We start from the raw sequence: 19,495 nt of genomic DNA, 5'->3' as shown, positions 1-19,495 counted from the left end.
AGGCAGCCCTATAGAGATGTCTGTTTTGTACATGTTTATTGAGGATGGGAGCTTAAGTGATCTCAGATCTCTCCACCAACAAAGATCAAAGCCGAAATGATATGTGCTCTACACATTTGTGCCCTTTTCACAATTCCATAATGCTATTACCATATTCATGTATCTAAACACTAAATACATTTTATTTATTTATTTTTAAAGATTTTATTTATTTATTCATGAGAGACAGAGACAAGAGACATAGGCAGAGGGAGAAGCAGGCTCCCTGTCGGGAGCCCGATGTGGGACTCGATCCCAGAACCCCAGGATCATGCCCTGAGCCAAAGACAGGCGCTCAACTGGTGAGCTACCCAGGGGTCCCAAACCTAAATACATTTTAAAGTCAAGTTCAAAAATCATCTAATCTACAAAGCTTGCAGAATCTTCTTATTCTGAACTGCTAAAGCATTTGTCTGTACTTTCTTTATTGGTCACCACTTGTAAATTTCTTAGTCTGTCTATACCTTCCAGACAGTAATCTTCATTAGTATGACTAACGCATTTTGCAATCCCTCCTCAGTTCTCTTTTTAATTAAATTAGGCATTTCAAGTATTCAAAACATATTTGCAGAGTCAGTATATAAGTGAAGAAATGAATACTACCAGTGTAAACCAACTAACCAGTTTGAGGAGTTTTCTTTTTTCCAGTGAACTTCATCTAATAGTGGTCATAAGAGGAAAAGGAAATTTGAATAATGTCTGTCTCTCTTGTGGTGGAAACCTCAGGCTGTACACTCCGACACACTACTTTTGTCCTAAGGGACAGGCCTCCAGTATTAAGCTGTCTAGCCAAGACTCTAGCCAACAAAGAGCACTACCCACCTTCCTTTGCAGCTCTGTCAGGCCACGTGACCGTGTTTTGGCTGCTGAAATGTAACAAAGTGTGTGGTACTTCCAAGAAATCCCCTTAAAGGGAAAGGCTTACTGCCCATTGTTCTTTCCTGTTGGAGAAAGTGTGGGTGTGATCACGAGAGCTTGGGAAAATGTCTTGAACCAGATGCATTGGAGACACTCCAGTTAGGACATTGGAGATCTAAGAAAAAGGTGCTGGAGTGGTTATTACAAAGCTACCAGACCGTGGGCAATCTACTTACCGTGGGAGTCTTTAACGTGAAAGGAAAGTAACTATCTTTTTTAGAGTCACTCTCATTTTTAGCTTTCTTTTAACACAGTTAAACCCAGTCTTAACCCTAATAGATTATAAACTCAAAAAGACAGGGACAGAATCTCTTTTGTTTACCAGTTAGCCCTAGTATCTAGCACAGATCATGGCACATCACCCACACATCAACATGTCTTTCTTGGGTTACACTGAAGAGATGTTTAGGCCAGGTACAATGAGGATTCAGGATGCTGGCTTCACATAAACAGGATTATAAATCCTTGATCTTTTGGGAGCTACATTTGCCAAATTCTCAGGATTCAAGTGTCTCAAAGGGACTTTCTAATGTGTTTATTTCTCATTTTGTTTATTTCAAACCCAGTGAACTTCATTTTTTCTTGGCTAAAAGTCCTTGGTGTTGTTGGCATTTTAGTTTTGAATGGCTTATTTATTTATTTATTTATTTATTTATTTATTTATTTATTATATATAGAGAGAGGCAGAGACACAGGCAGAGGGAGAAGCAGGCTCCATGCGGGGAGCCCGATGTGGGACTCGATCCCAGGTCTCCAGGATCAGGCCCTGGGCCTAAGGTGGCGCTAAACTGCTGAGCCAGCCAGGCTGCCCTTGAATGGCTCTTAATATGTATCTTCCCATTGGGGAAACGGACTCCATTGAAAACGGGTGCTTGATTTTGCTGTTAGAACAGTTTCCTTAAATTTTACTATTTGCTACTGAGGACTGATACTGTTTTATGGTGACAGGAGCTGAAAAATGTCAATGAAAGAAACGGAGGAAGATTGCCATGATGAAGAGAAGATTTCCATCACATTCCTTCAAAATCTTTTTCCATCAATGGGAGGCAAGAACTCAGTTAAAATCAATTAGGAAACCAAAACAGATATCATGTATTCTCCCTCATGACCTTGCTTGTAATCCACGGCTTGACGCTCGTAGCACAGTCGTTCCTCTCCTTGCCCAACTGTCTATGGCATTAAGAGCCCCGGGGTAAGGACAGGGCCCGAGTGGGAACCCTCAGGTATACTACTTGTTACCCATTCCAGTGTGTGTTTGCACTTGCTGCTTCTTGGTTTTTCTTTAAAAAGGAAAAAAGAAAAAAATAACAACCCAAACCAAAAACTCAGGTAGCTCATCGTGGATTCTTTTTAAAAAAATAGTAACATTTTGGTAGAACCCAACTACCAAAACCCCAGAACAGAACACTCGGCACAACATTAGTTGCCTTAGTGATGAAATGGCACTCGAATCGCACACTCGAGCGGCCCCAGAACAAATGAAGGCCCGCGTTTCAGTGTTTAAAGCTGTGTGTTTCACGATCCTTCCAGAGTCTGTTTTCTCCTTTCAGATGTCAGCATCACTTCCCCGTCCAACGCGTGAGCCTGGAAAGCTATCATTATCTCTGCCTCTAGCAGACAATCCATATCAAAACAGTTGTACACATAAAACCCTAACGACGTCTTGGCTCTCTCTGCTCTGATCCAGCTGTTTGAGTGAATAGCAGTTGGTGAACAGAGCCCGAAACATGGGAAACCCCGAGGCCTTATTTGCTAATGTGGCTTTACCAGCTGCTGTCTTCTGTGGTCTTTGCTGGCAAGGCCTGGATGCCTGCCAGTTGCAGCAGGAACAAGAGAACGTGAGGAATCTATGAAGCTCTTCCATTTACCCCTGTCTGTTGGCATTTGACACCCTTGGCTGTGGAGCTCTTTCCCCAGGGCTGTGAGGGGACCCTGCTGGCTCAGGCTGTGACAAGTGTTGACTCTCCGTCCCCTTTATACACACTACCAAACACGTACCGTCCTTTAGCATCTAAAGAGAAACTTCTGAGCCTGTTCTCAGTAGCCCATCCAGCCCTTATGTGATTAATCAGGCCAGGAAGAAGACGAGGCAGTTCTCATTTTTCTTAGGAATATGCACTCTAAGAGTCTATGAGAAGAATGTAAATGTTGATATTATTTAAGTCCCCCATTTGATTGCGTATTTTTGCCAGGGATTCAATTAATATGTAAATGTATACACCAGAACGAATGCGTGGGTAAAGTTAATAATCAAATTTCATTTATTATTTTCCTAAGTGCATTTCCAAGAGAGAGCTAAATTATTTGTTGTCCAAACAAATTAAATAAATCGTTTCTAGGTGGTCTCCTCTTGTGTTCTATTCATTATTTAAATGTGTGCATTTTAAATAAACTTTAACATTTTTGCTGTTAGACTTCTGACACTGAAGATAGATAATTAATATCAAAAGAGGGAAATCTGGAAAAAATATATATGCAAAGCACATGTAATATTTTCAAAGATTAGGAAAAAGTGAGGTTCAAAAGAAAGATTGGGCACTTTTATGAAAATGTATTTTTATCTTCAATATTGGGTAAGAATAACTTGATTGCTTTCCAAAGGCAATGCGAATAAATAGGGCTTGGATTTCTTCACAATACATTAAAATAGGTTATTTGTAGTTTAGTTAGGATAAATAGTAATTATAAAACTAATTATCACAGGAAAGCAAGAACTCTGGGGCACAACTCATTAGGTATTTGCCAAATGGAAAGACATCACACTCTCTAAAACCACCATCCTTGGGAAAGATTAAAACCATCTCACAAAACAAATGCTAATTCCCACAGGAACTGGATGTGATCTCATCACACTGGATGAGATCTCTGTCCTTACACAGCTCACTTTCGAGGGGGGTGAAGGGGATAAGACAAGAGGATAAATATTAGATGTAGTTTGTTTGATAGTGATACATTTTAAGGGGACAAAAATGAGACAGGTGTACTGACCTTAAATGCTTGCTTCAGCATGGATGGATGAAGATAAAGACTGTGAACATATTCTGGCAAATGTAAAGTTATTTTTGTGGTTTTTGGTCACCTGGGTCACATTTTGTGGAAGATGTGGATGTTTATCTTTTGTTACCATCTGGAGTCACTTTCCTTGACTAGTTCTAGTTCTTGGTGAGCCACTAACATCGTTGTGACCAAGCATTCTGGGAAGCCAAAAGCTTGCTTCTGTAGAGACCTTCTCTGGAAGAAGCCGGGCAGCTTGTGTCATAGAGCACAGGGTTTCGCTGTGAGCAAGTCAGTAGCGCACATAAAGGCTGAACTTATAACCCGGATGTTAATGGCTCCCTGATCACAGCTAATAGGCTAACTGGTAGATACAAAGTTCAAAAAAATTTAAATACATAAAAAGGTATTCTGGTTCACAGTACACTATCCTCTCCTGTAAACTCTGCTCACATAACCCCTCCTTTGGATCCCAACAATGGCCAGAAGGTTATGGTGTCTAGTGAATGATACACAGTTGGAAAGATGTTTTCCACTCAAATTGAGGCATCTATTTCTGATTGCTCTGTGCCAACACGATTTGTCTCCTACTGTTATTGTTCAACTGTCAACATCAGGATTACCCAGCTGAACTTGTGCTCCAGTGTGCCAGTGATAGGACTCCTCTGCCCAGCTCCAATAACACACACACACACACACACACACACACAAATCTACAACAGACAAGCTTGACTCTTGATTGGCAGAGAGCATCTCTCATAATTCCAATTAAAGGCAGAATATGAAGGCAGACTGTCTTATCTGAAAGGGTGTAGGAGACCATCAGGTCAACCCCCTGGTTCCCCAAATACCTGAATTAGAGTTCTTTCAAAACTGTACACCTCTGGTAATAGGAGTCTATGAGTCCGCTTTGGGTCTACTTAGGATTAGAGTCAGTGAAACCCTTGATTTGTACAGATCGTGCCTTTTGCATCTGCACTACAAAGTGTAGGCAGTGCTTTGTTCATCAGACTATAATCTTATATTTGAGTATACTCAAACATGCTAATGTCTGCTCACATCTCTGCTTTGATGTGCCCAAAGAACGGGTGAATAATGGCCTTGTTATCAGAATACTTTCAAAGGAGTGTGCATTGAGACAAAAAGAATGGATTGGAAAGATAGGTGATAAGAAAATTGGGAAATGCTATGAGACATGCCCTATGGGAGTTGTGGTTTATCTATGAGAACTAGCTCTGTATATTTATAGCATCACGAGCCAGCTGAAATGGTCCCTTATACTATATTTAAACCTGAAAATTTAGCTGAATTTCATACTTCCCACTGCAATGTTAATGGGATGCTAGTAAAAATGGAGATGTCAAGTGGAATATTGACTTCTTAACATTAGTTCAGAAAGTGACATTTGAGTTCATTTAGAGGCTCTTAAATCATTAGATACACATGACATTCACTTAAAAGTACATCTCAAGAAGCAAAATTAAAACCTTATATTCTGCTTGGGCCCAATAGCTTTCCTATGCAGAATATTTATATGTTCTCAAGTTACTGGAGACTTCAAGAAAAGTACAATTTTAAATTAGTATTTTATTATGGAAATCTTTCAATAATCCTTTTAATAATGTATTATAAAACATTAAAATAGCATGAAACCAAGATAGGAAAAGGCTGGAAATCCTTTCCTATTGAGCATAATATTAATAATTTGGTAAAATCAGTCTAGGAAAATTACAATGTCTTTCCGTTCCTTTAAAGTGTCTGACTCTGTAAGTGACCTTAAGCTCCTTTAAAACAATTAAAAAATTCAAATATTTGCCTGCCAAAATTTTATAGCATGTTAGATAATGAGATGAATATCGTTATATATAGTTTCTATATATTTCTGAGTATACTTAATTTAGTTAATATTAACATTACTCATTTATGCTTTTATACACTTTGAGTTATATAAGGTCAAGGTCTCAAAACTAATCATAAAAACTAGTGACTGCTATTCATGCTAATATAATAACCCTTTCTCTAAAACAACTGCCAATAAATTTCATTATAAAAAGTTATTAAAAGGGTTAAAAACCTATTAAATGTCAAAGAATTTGCCTGACTCAAACTTCTAATAAAGAAAGAGAATAGGCTTTCTTTCTGAATTATTTAAATCTTTACTGACTGTGCATTGAACCATGAAATTAGAAAAGTGTTATTAGAAGTGTTCTCTGGTTTTTATAAAAGTTGGAGCCCAGAATGTATCAAGCTACAGTCTTTAACTAGACTAGTTAAAGCAGTAGGTTTTTAATCCCAAATACATGGCTTCTGCTGATATAAAGGTCACAATTAAAACTCTATCCTGTAACTTGGTGATAATGAAATTATTATTGGTGAAGCAAACATGTTCATTTAGAACATATGAGCTACATGTTCTAATTTTAATTTGAACAAATATCTTCATTTTTTTATCTTTCCATGTCCACTAACACAGACCCACTCAACTAATAATTAGGTTTTAATAGTGACTAATTTTAAAGCACTAATGTTAACAGTTTGAATTATCTCTCATTTACAGGTTTAACATCTACAAAATATATGTTGAAATTAGATAACTATGGTATAAAGAGTTAAAATGGATCATAATTCTGCATAATTATAACCCTGTGTGATGATGGTATAAATTTAGGTATAAATTATAAAAAATAGCAAATATACCTTCCACATTATAAATATTTTTCTCCAGGAAACTATACTTAGTACAACTGATTTGAACTGGTCTATGCCTGACAAGCAGGTAACTGTCCACAACACATATCAGTCTCAACTGGTCAGTGGTAGCCTTTGGTAATCGTGGGTTGTAATTTTTTTTTTTTACGTGAGCAGTCATCGGATTTATTAAAAAATGCAATGATATTTAAAATGATACAAAATATCAGTTCCAAAACAACATCAAAAAGTGAGTGTAGGGACACCTGGGTGGCTCAGTGGTTGAACATCTGCCTTTGGCTCTTGATCCCGAAGTCCCGAGATTGAGTCCTGGATTGGGCTCCTTGCAGAGAGTCTGCTTCTCCCTCTGCCTATGTCTCTGCCTCTCTCTGTGTGTCTCTCATGAATGAATAAATAAAATCTTTTAAAAAAGTGAGTGTACTGGGGCACCTGGGTGGCTCAGTTGGCTAAGCATCTGCCTTCGACTTGGGTCACCATCCTAGGGTCCTGGGATCAAGCCCCACATTGAGCTCCCTGCTTAGTGGGGAACCTGCTTCTCCCTCTACCATTCTTGCTCCTCCTGCTTATACGCTCTTTTTCTCGTGCATGCACTCTCTCTTAAATAAATAAATAAATAAATAAATAAATAAATAAATAAAATCTTTACAAAAAAAGTGAGTGGACTTAATCACACTCAGCTCACAGCAGAGTGAATGGGTAAATAGAATGATGCATTCCATAGCACATTGCTCATAACCTGGCAACAAAAAAGTTGGTAAGGGAAGATAGAGGAACTCTATCTTTTAAGAATTAGAATCAGGGCTGCAGAATCATCTGGCATCCACCCCATGTTGTACAAATAGTTAGAAATGTATGAGATGGGAACTCTGGGGATCTTCTGGTTCCAGTCAACGGTGGCCAAAATGCAACACTTACTCCCTACATTAAGCAGTCATCTGCATAGGTTCCTTTGTGTGTGCATGGTAATCGTTCAAATCTTGGACCTTTGGCAATCCTTAAAGCCACTCAATACTTTTGCCCCAATTTCTCATGTTCAGCCATTATAGTCAGTTATAGAAGGGATACACCTGGCATACAGATGGCCCATCATTGACTGTACTAAGTCAAGTTTGACTTTAATGGAAAAGTTGATAAAATTTGTATCAACTAGGATGAGGTCAGGTGGGCCCAGCTGTGTGTGATATGGGAAAAATAAGCAGGGAGGATGTTGGGAGACTTCTTTTTGCTTGAGTGCACTGGGGTCTTTCTTTTTGGATTTCACTCTATCCTTCTCTTTAAGCTTCTGATCTAAGGGACTAAGCATTTGTTTCATGGTCAAGTACTTACTTGCTTTCTTTTGCTTCCCTATTCATGCTACACTCCTGCTTCTGGTAATCATGGTCTTAAGTTCTTTTATTAATACTATCTACTACTTACTGGTCCTGCTTCATACACTAAGCCCACAGCCTTGTTTAACCCTCATGATAACCAGGTGAGACCATCACAACCACGAAGGACCAAAGACTCAGAAAGGGGATCCTTCAGCTATTCAGTAAGTGAACCAGCTGGAATTTGTCACAAGCTGCCTGACCTCAAAGCCTGGTTCATAACTATGGCACGTCTGCTACTGATCCAGTATGTGAACTGATAGTTTTTAGATGTTCTTTTTTAACAAAGGATAGTTGGAAGGGCTTGCTGGGGAAGATGCAGCTAGAACCTAGAATGAGACCAACTTTAAAGCGCTGATGTTTCCAGTAGGAGATTCAGTGGGAAATATTTTACTGAACACTTGCTCTGTGCCTGGTACTATGATAAGTCATAGGGGAAATAAAGGCAGATGAGACTGTCCTTGTGATTGAAGAGCCCATGGTGTGGGGAGACATACTGTCATGCAAGGGGGGATTAATTGCCGTAACCAAAAACACACTATCGACTTGCAGGGGAAGAAGTGTGATTTCTGAGGGGAGTGAAATGTGCAATGATGTTGCAACAACAGGTCTGTCTACAATGACTGAAACTGTCGTGAGCATCACTGAGAACTAAGGATGCCTTTTGAATAAAACATGCAAACAAAAGCAGAAACAGACTGATAAAAACAGAGAACAAGTGGACGGTTGCCAGAGGTGGAGCAGATGAGCAAAACGGTGAACGGTGAAGGGAGGTGCAGATACAGGCTTCCAGTTATGCAATGAATAACTCGGTAGGGGAGGTGAAAAGCCCAGCACAGGGAATACACTCAGTAGTACTGTTTTGGTGTTGCATGGTGACCGACGTCAGCTACACTCGTGGTGAGCACAGCATAATGGATAGACTTGCCCAATCATTATGTCATACACCTGAAGCTAACATGACATTGTCTGTCAACATGACATCGTCTTCAATTAAAAAATGCTTTTTAAATAAGAAGACATCTGCAAAGTGGAAATAAGTGGGAATTTAACTCCAAAAGCAATATCATGGACACTAAGATACATCATTTGATCATTGGACGGTCCACTATGCTCGCTCGCTACAGTTTCATAAAAGTGATGATTTGTCTAAGATACTGTGGAAAAGACTGAAGAAAAATAAACTAATTGTGTGGCTTTTCCCCTCAAGCAAACCTTAACAATTAAGTACACAATGAAATCATATTTTTAAAGAACTGTAACTGAGAATAATCTGATAGTTTGATTTCTGCTTGGGAATTAGCAATTTGGTTGTCCAATGTTTTATCTTCTAAGTTTTAGGTTTGCTAGAGACTCTGTAGTTTCAGGACCATCTGTCAAAATGTTCTGAAGTATCAAGTTGTTCTAACTGAAAGAAGCTCATAAAACACACTAACATGTGATATTACCTTAGCAGAGAGGCCATTTTGTCAGACCCTAACTATTGGCCTAAGGTTTCAAAAATAACTTGGGTTTCTACACCGGGTCCTGAGAAAACATTTATGGGCACACTGACACAGTCATTTTGATGAGCATCTCTGCTATGCTCCTTTCGTTAGCTACGAATGTTACCACATAAATTATGCTCACGTAGAACAATGACTCAAACACTTTGATCAAAACTTCTCTTTATATTTGCCCCACTTGTCAATCAGTGCCATTCACTTGTTAGTGATGTATGTTATCTAGAAGAAAAAAAAAACCCATTCTGCAAGGAAGGCGAGAAGGCACAAGTCTTTCTTTGGTCCAGGCTGAGCTCCTGGATTAAATTATGTGGGTGCTTCACCGCTCTCTGAGACAAACAGGAAAAGTACAAAAAATATAAAACAGATTCACTGTGGGGAAGGAGTACTGAGTGGACATAATTTGCTTAAAAATGCGTTTCTTGGGCAGCCCAGGTAGCTCAGCGGTTTGGCGCCAGCTTCAGCCCAGGGCGTGATCCTGGAGACCCAGGATTGAGTCCCACATTGGGCTCCCTGCATGGAGCCTGCTTCTCCCTCTGTCTCTGTCTCTGCCTCTCTCTCTCTCTCTGTGTGTCTCTCATGAATAAATAAATAAAATCTTTAAAAAAAGTTTCTTTTCCCCCTAAATCATTAAAGACTAAATGGATGCTTGATGGGTTTATGAGGGCTGGTATTAGGAACTTTAAACAGAAAAGAAGATCTTTCTGCATATTACATTCAATTTTTGATGAAGACCACTTTTTCCACCTGCTTCATTCTTAAGTGATGTCTCTCCCACTTGTTTTCCCTGAAGAGGAAAACCTGAAGAGGTGGATGGTTGGTACTCTGGGGAGCCATTGGCCTTCCAGCACAGTAGGGGCACCCTCTCAGGCATGATCTACAAAGGGTTTGTCCACATGAGGGTGATGAATCCATGTTAGATTATAACAATTCTAATGTGGGTTCTGCCCTGACAAGGGAGGCTTGAATAAGAATTCGATTAAGTTAGCAGTAGCTCTTAATATTCATGCCCATAATCTGGGTAACATAATTTCAGTAAAATGTCTAAAAAGTCCCAGGAAAGCAGTGTCCTTTTAAATTTAAATTTAACTTAGTGTCTTGGTAGTTTTTCTTTTAATTCCTGCTGAAAACATCTAGAATGCTTTCCTCCCCTTTCCTGCCCCAGTTAAACACTCGATACTAAGTAAGATGGAATAAATATTCTTTTTATCATGATTTTGAAGGATTTGAAGAGTGTGAATTTTTCTCTCAATAGTCATTTTGTTGGGATCCCTGGGTGGCTCAGTGGTTCAGCGCCTGCCTCTGGCCCAGGGCGTGATCCTGGAGTCCCAGGATCAAGTCCTACATTGGGCTTCTGGCATGGAGCCTGCTTCTCCCTCTGCCTGTGTCTCTGCCTGCCCCCCCGCCCCCATGAATGAATAAATAAAATCTTAAAAAAAAACTTAATAATCATTTTGTAGCTGCGGAATATGGACTTATTGTTTGCTGATCTGTGGACATGCCTTTTCTAGGTGATGAATTCTTTTCTTTCTTTCTTTCTTTCTTTCTTTCTTTCTTTCTTTCTTTCTTTCTTTCTTTCTCTTTTTTTTCTTCCCTTCTTTCTTTATCTCTCTTTTTTTGTGGGGTAAAGATTTATTTATTTATTTGAGAGTGAGATCATGAGGGGCAGAGGGAGAGGGAGAGACAATCTTAAGCAGACTCCCCACTGATCATGGAGCCCGAGGTGGGGCTCGATCTCACCACCTTGAGATCATGACCTGAGCAGAAATCAAGAGTTAAAGGCTTAATGGACTATACCACTCAAGCACCCCTAAGTGAATGCATTTCTGATCTTTAAAGTGCTCTGTGCAAAAAGAAAAGTAAAATAAAATAAAGTAAGAGCTGAGAAGTTTACTCAGTTGAACTCTTATTAATAAATACTTTAAACTGCCAGGGGGATATATTTTAAAATTAGGAGTATACTCAATTTGTTATTTTATTATTTCCTGTTTTAGTAATAGCATTGACATATTTTAACAAGAAAAAAGAACTACCAACATCTCAGATAAAGCCTAAAAGTCTATTGTGAGGCTAAATCCATATGTTAACAGAACTATTTAAACAATGAAATCCTACACTATAAAAGTTTTTACATGTATATAGTTACATAGACATTGTTGGATGAGATGCCACACTAACTGACATACTCATCAAGCATTGGTTCAAAAGGAAAGCCCAATAGGAGCAACATTCTGGGCATGGAAAAAATGAATTTCTGTAGGATTTGCTTAATCACTAAGCTGATGAACCCCAAACATTTCAATACCACCAGAATAAAAATTATTTAGTGTGAGAACTTATTGCAACAAAGTAATTGATAAGAACAGTTGTATTACAATTTAATCTTGTACATGTAAACTTTTATTCTTTCTATTCTTTTCTTATGCAGTGCCATGGGAGAAGCTTAACTTAGGTGCATTTTTTTTCCAAAATGATACCCTGCATCTTGAAAAAGTATTAATTGGCAGAATGGCAGTTTTGAATATAATTAGAATCTTACGAGTTGCTCAGTTATATATATTGATACTTGCAACTCTGCTGTCTTTATTCCCCGATAACAAAATAACCCAAATAATAATGTCAAAGCAAGTGGCTGTTAAGAATGTTAAATATACGTGTCACTGCAAGGCAGGATATTTCTTGTAAGTTGTGAAAAATGCACTTTGCTCATGGGTAAAATGTAGTTTAATGATATGGAAATAAGTTCATGGTTCTTCTATATTGTATTTACAATTTTGTGTCTAAAAATATTTAATATCTCTAGCATAATTATATGACCACATGATGACAGCTCCAATAAATGGGAAAAATCTCAATTACATTGATCAACTGAAGGAAAAGAGAAAAACTCACATCATTAAAGTTTAGAGCCTATTACAAGGAAACACGAAAGAATATCTACCCTGCAGTTTTTAAATTTAAAACCATCTGATCATTTTTCTGCATCTACATTTATGGAAGCTAATAGAATTTTTTAGTTACAATTGATTTTCTAAAGAAAAAAGTGCTCTTGGAAAAGACAGAAGTCAGAACCTTTAAAAAAATGTATTATATTTTATTTCCCCTTTCATAGGCCAGGCATATATTAGTTGAAGACTATAAATATTTATATTTTAATGTTTGCCTTTTTAAAGGAAACAGGGAGATAGCTTTTGGGGGCTTATGTTTCTTGCCCTCCCCCATCAGAACTTTCATTGGGTGCTCACTACGTGTGACACAAATGCAGGTGCCAGCCTGGATTTGGGGGGAGGGTGTGGAGGGCAGGAGGAACAAAAGAGGAGGTTGTGTGGGGGGATGCTAGAGGAACTAAAATGGAAGGGGTCTCGTTTAACAAGACTCTACCCTCAGTGTCTCAAGGGCAAACTCCTCAGAGAGATTTGCCCTGGCAAGCCTACAAGAGTATATCCATCCTTCCCAATCCAGGCATCTTTTTCACAGCATGTCCACCATTTATTATGATCTAGGATGGGGTTCTGCAAACATTTACCTGCACTCGACTCCCCTGGAATCACATAACATGTGACTCTGATTCAGGGAATCTTGGGAAGGGTTTGGGATTCAGCATTTCTAACAGCCCTCAGGTGGTGCCAGTGTGCCATACGCAATGTTTCAGGATTATTTAATTCCTCTGATCAGAATCCAAATTCTGAGGGCAGGGTCTCTTGCCTGTGTTTTTTTACTGCTCTGTTCTCAGGGTCAAACTCAGGTACACCGAAGAATCAGGCTCTGAGAGGAGAATGATGCAGTAGCAGCTGAACACTGAACCACTTGGTAAAGCTCCAAGCTCTCCCAGAGAGTTTTGGCTATGGTTTGTGGATTCTCTTGCTACTTTCCATGTCAGGAAATTATGGTACAGAATTACCAACTGACAATGGGCCATGTTGACCAGACTTTCTGTGGGTAGATTGATGAGCAAGTTATTTCTTATAAATTCCAGGTGATTATTAATTAATAGGGGAGCAAGAATGGGGGGAGCTCCATCCATCAAACATGACAGAACTCTTTGGGTAAAGTGAGAATAAAACTATGATGCAAGGTCTTCAAAGATTTTGAAATTCTAGGGTAAAATCCTTCTAAGATAATTATTAAGATTAATATTTATAATTTCTCAACGTACCAAAAACTTAAGAAAGAACTAAATAAAAATAAAAGGACAGCAATAAAATTTGTGAAATGCAGCAAAAGCAGTGTGTAGACAGAAACTTAAATTGCTAAATGCATATATTAGAAAAGAAGAAAATTCTAAAATTAATAACCTAAGCGTTTTATCTTAAGAAACCAGAGAAGGAAGAGCAGTTTGAGCGTAAACCTAGAAGAGAAGGCTTTAGTTTTAGAAAAACTAGAAATCAATAAAATTGACAACAGAAAAACAATAAAAAAAATCAACAAAGCCAAAAGCTGGTTCTTTGAGAAATCAGTAAAACTGATAAACCACTAGACAGGCTAACTAACAAAAAAAATGAAAGGACACTAATTACCAATATCAGATATGGAAAAGGAGTCATCCCTCCTGATGCCAAAGCACATTAAAAAGATAAAAGAATGATATGAAAACTCTAGGCTCACAAATTTAACAATTTAAATGAAATGGAACAACTGAGTTTCAAAAACTACCAAAACTCATACAAGGAAAAATAGATAACCCAAATAATCCTGTATCTATTAAATAGATTAACCAATAATTAACAACCTTCCAAAAAGACACACCAGGTCCACATAGCTTTTAACAAGCATTTTTGGAAGAAATCTCCATAATATCTCCAGAAACAGAGGAAACATTTCCTAACCCATGTTAAAAGACCCAACATTTCCTAATATCACTATAGATTAAGAACACTACAAGAAACCTACAGACCAATAACTCTCATGAAGATAAATGCAAAAATATTTTGCTGAAAAGTAAAATATTTACAAGCTGAATCTAATGATGTATAACAAAAATCACATACCACAAACAAGTAGAATGTACTCCAAGTATTCAAAGCTAGCTCAACATCAGAAAATCTATCAGTGTAATCCAACAACGCATCACCAGGCTAAAGAAGGAGAGGTGGGAGGATAATTTGATGTTAAAGGTAGAAACCTGTATCAAATGTAAATAAGCCACAGTGATCGAATGCACAGTATAATGAAAATAGGCAATACTGTACTATAATTATGTGATGTGATAAATATCACTACAGTGGCAATTGTATTGTAATATATAATGTATTAAAATAACACATTGCATACCTTAAATTTACACTATGCTATATGTCAAACATATTCAATTAAAAAAACAGGCTAAAAAAGAAAAATCAGATGAACGTATCAACAGATGCAGAAAAAGCATGTGACAAAATCTAAACCCATTAATGATAAAAACCTTTAGCAAACTAGGGATAGGAAGAAACTTAATTTCATTTTAAAGATCTATGAAGATCTTTCAGCTTACATCATACTTAATGGTGAAAAACTGGATATTTTCCACTTAAAATTGGAAATGAGGCAAGGATGTCCCTTTCCAGCACTCTCATTTAATGTTATACTGAAAGCCCTAGATAGTGCAATAAGACAATAAAAGGGAAAAAAGGAAGATATAGTTTGGAAAGAAAGAAAGAAAGCCATCTCAATTTTCAGGTAACACAACTGTGAAGAAAATCCCAAAGATTCAACAACAACAATAATCCTCTTAGAAATCATAAGCAAGTAAAGTAAGGACGAAGGATTTGATGCTTTTCTGTATACTAGCAGTGAAAAATTGGAATTTGAAACTTAAAAACAGTTACTTAAAATGGCATTACAAAAATAAGATATTTAGGCATAAATGTATCAAAACCTATACAGGATCTACATACAGAAAACTATGAACATTGAAGAAAAAAAATCAATGAGGTCTAAATAAATGGAGATTCTATGTTCAATGTTTGAAAGACTCAACATTTTTAGGGTGTCAGTTCCCAATTAAAAAAAAAGATTTTATCTGTTTATTCACGAGAGACACACACAGAGAGGCAGAGACATAGGCAGAGGGAGAAGCAGGCTCCTCCTGTGCGGGGCCTGATGCAAGACTTGATCCCAGGACCCCAGGATCACACCTTGAGCTCTGAAGGCAGATGTTCAACCACTGAACCACCCAAGCGCCCCATTCTCAACCTCATCCAAGATCCAACAGAATCCCAGTCAAATCTCAGCAAGTCATTTCATAGACATAGGAACAGTGGTTCCGAAGTTTACATAGAAAACAAAGGACATAGAGTAGCCAACAGAATACTGAAGAAGAACAAAGTTGGAAGACTCTTGCTGCCTGATTCCAAAACTTACTATTGAGCTACAGTAATGGAGATAGAATGGTATTGGCAAAAGAGTAGACACATGGATCAATGGAACAGAACAGATAGTCCAGAAATAGATCCATATAAATATAGTCACTGATCTTTGGCAAAAGAGCAAAGGCAATTCAATGGAGGAATAAAGTCTTTTCAACAAATGATGCTGGAACTTTTTAGACATTCATATGCAAAAGAAAAAATGTAGAAGATGTTTAATTCAGTACTAGAGGGAATGGAAAATGGTACAGCTACTTTCGAAGACATTTTGACAATTTCTTACAAAATTAACATAGTTTTACCAAACAATTTAGAGATCACATTCCTAGGTAATTACCTGATTGATATTAAAACTTATGTCCCCCCAAGAACATGCACACAAATGTTTGTAGTAGATTTATTCATAATCACCAAAACATCCTTCAATAGGTGAATGGACAAATAAATTGCAGTATATCCATAAAATGGAATATTATTCAATGATACAAATAAATGAGCTATCAAGCCATGAAAAAACATGAATGAATCTTAAATGTATATTGCTAAGTGAAAGAAACCAGTTAGATAAAGCTGTATACTTTGTGTAAAGTTATAAACTATGTGTAATTCAATTACATAACGTTCTGGAAAAGGCAAATCTAGATAGATGATAAGCACTGATGGTTGGGTATTCAGGAAGAAATGGTGGTTAAGTAGGTAAAACAAAGGGAATTTTTTAGGGTAATGAAACTATCCTGTATGATACTGTAATGGTGGATATAAGACAGTAAGCATTTGTCAATACCTATAGAACTTTATAGCACACAAAGTAAATCTTAATGTATGCAAATTAAAAAAATATTTAGGAGGTTGGGGAATCCTGGAATGGAATGAAGAATATGACAAAAAAAACTTCATGTATTGCAAATATATGAAACAATCTCATTAAAGGAGATAGGTAAGAAGTTGTTGACCTAAGTAACTTTGGACATGAGTAGTCTACCAAAGGGCAAAAGGAACTGTGCATAAACACTGTATCCTGGTTGATAAAGTTGTTTCCCATTGAACTATGGGTTACCAATTCTACTACTGCTGTACATGGTTCCTGGAATGAGACAATAAAGTAAATGGAGAGTTGACAGTGGAGCTAGGTTTCTCACTGTTGTTGCAGGATATTACAGATAAGCAAGACCAGAAGACTTCATGGCAATGGATTGGAGCTGAAGACACCACTACGAAGTACTATTTAGTGTAATATAGACACAGATGGCTACATAAACAAATCTTTATAGATGTGTGTATAAATACAGGCTAATATTCATGCTTACAGCCCCCTGCTCTGGCAGCTGAGAGGTCCTGGAAGCAATGAAACCCCAGTAGAAGTGAGCCTACTGATGTCCAGATCTGAGTTTCTGACACCGTTATCTAATAAAAGGAACAAGGGCTCCTTGGAAGAAGGGCTGGTTCTAGGACAGGAACAGAAAATATTTAAGATGAACCTGGAGTATTTTGAACTGACAGAAAATAAAAAAGTGATCAAAACACAAAAGCAGACAACAAAACATACAGACACAAACATACAGACACAGTCATGGATGTTTTGTTATAGGGCTACAGAAGCCAACTGAAATGAGCTCCCAATAGCCAATAGTTAAGCTGGAACAATTTGTGATAAGATAGATAGATGATAGATAGATAGATAGATAGATAGATAGATAGATAGATAGATAAACAGATATATAAAATAGTATTAGATTATAACCCAAAGTATAAAAATAAATACCCATGAGTCCATAATGAAAAAAGCAAATGAACAGATAAACAAAGGCATAAATAAATGGGAGAGAATAGGCAAGTCTCCAATGCGGAAGAATTTCCAATAGTTTATGTAGATACTCACCTTCCAGACTGAGCATCATAACTCCCCACTCCTCAAATGTGGGCTACGTATAATGACTTTCTTGCCAAAAATGCAATACAGTAAGGGAGAATTAAAAAAAAAAAAAAAAACAACACCAGTAACTGTACAGTGCAGAGACCTGACAAACACTACTTCAGACCCGTGATCAAGGTTACCGTCAACTGTGATGTCATCTTGATAATATGAACCCTTTGTATGATCTGATGAGAATGGTACCTTAAGGTTTTCCTTCTGAAACCACTTTATTCCAATGTAATCATGAAAAAAAAATCAGATGAATTCTGATCAAGGGACATTTTACAAAATACCTGATAGTACTTCTTAAAACTGTCAAATTTATCAAAAACAAGGAAAATCTGAGACACTGCCACAGCCCAAGAGGAGCCTAAGGAGGAGATATGACAATGAAAAGTAATGTGCTACCCTGAGACAGAAAGGAGATATTAGGGAAAAGCTGAGGATATCTAATTAAAGAATGGACTTCAGATAAGAATCACGTATCAATATCATTTCATTATATGTGATAAATGTATCATATTCACAGAAGATGTAAATAATAGGGGAAAGTAGGTCTGGGGCATGTAGGCTATCTTCACAATAGCTTAGTAATTTAAGACTTCTCTAGAATAATAAAAAAAAAAAAAAAAACAGAATTTTAAACTGGCCCAGTTTTACTCCTAGTAGCTGAGCTAAAAGCTAACCAAGAATCAGGTATATTAGTTCCCAAACCTGTTTATGTCATCATACTTATTAATGCAATTGCAACATTTATTCAAATAACATACAAACTGATTAAATCTGCATGCATGCAAAGCGAATTGTTGCTGTATAAATCAAATTTAATGCTCTGGAAAGACTGAATAAAGATATGCTATTTAAAAACTTGCTGCCTAATTATGACATGATGATACTGTTAAAGATTATAAAAAATTTTGCAAGACTGTATAAAGAATCTTCCTTCATGTTGTCTCATAAGAATCTTTAACTTCTTGCACAGTTTTAAAGAAATTTAAAGAGAAAATATTCGTAGACAGAGTTTTATGGCTGTTGTTAACTACAAATTGCACACAAGGCGGCGATCAGAGTCCCAAATGCTGAGAACACCGGTTCTCCCTCAAAAAGGCCTAGATATTTATTTGCTCACCTGCTCTTTTGACCTAGTAACTATTGTGTCATGATCTTTCAACTACCTTCTTAAATATCTTGGATGTAGAAAGAAGTTCTCTGAAGATTACAATCTCACATGCATGAATCACAGTGAGGCTGAAAATGTTAGCACTGGAGTTTTGTCAACCTCCTCACCCACCAATTGCTCACTGTACTGGCATTTGATGGAAGTGTTCAAAAATAAGGTGTTAAACTTCTACTAAACATCCATGGAAAATATAAATAATATACTGCATCCTAGTACAGATGCTCTTTGACTTACCATGGGTTATATCCCAATAAACCATAAGTCAAAAATGCATGTAATCTCCCAACCTACCAAACATCATAGCTTAGCAGAACCTACCTTAAAAGTGCTCCAAACACATTACCCCACCATTGAGCAAAAGCATCTAACACAAGGCCTTTTTCATAATAAAAAGTTGAATATCTTATGTAACTTACTGAATTCTATACTGATAGTGAAAAACAGAATGGTTGTATGCGTACAGAATGGTTGTAAGTCCTTCAGTGGTTGACCCTCATGATCATGTGGCTGTGGCTCCTGCCCCT

General features: G+C 37.3%; 1 protein-coding gene and 1 pseudogene across 3 annotated transcripts in view; both read right to left on the bottom strand.

Moving 5' to 3' along the window:
* TOX (thymocyte selection associated high mobility group box) overlaps positions 1–19,495 on the bottom strand; it is a 298,639-nt gene that overhangs the window by 50,363 nt on the left and 228,781 nt on the right. The window lies entirely within an intron of this gene.
* Positions 7,436–8,002, bottom strand: LOC112932142 (rRNA-processing protein FCF1 homolog pseudogene; annotated as a pseudogene).

This window comes from Vulpes vulpes, chromosome 13 (genome assembly GCF_048418805.1).
Source record: "Vulpes vulpes isolate BD-2025 chromosome 13, VulVul3, whole genome shotgun sequence".
Lineage (NCBI taxonomy): Eukaryota > Metazoa > Chordata > Mammalia > Carnivora > Canidae > Vulpes > Vulpes vulpes.
This window is presented reverse-complemented; position numbering and strand designations above follow the sequence as displayed.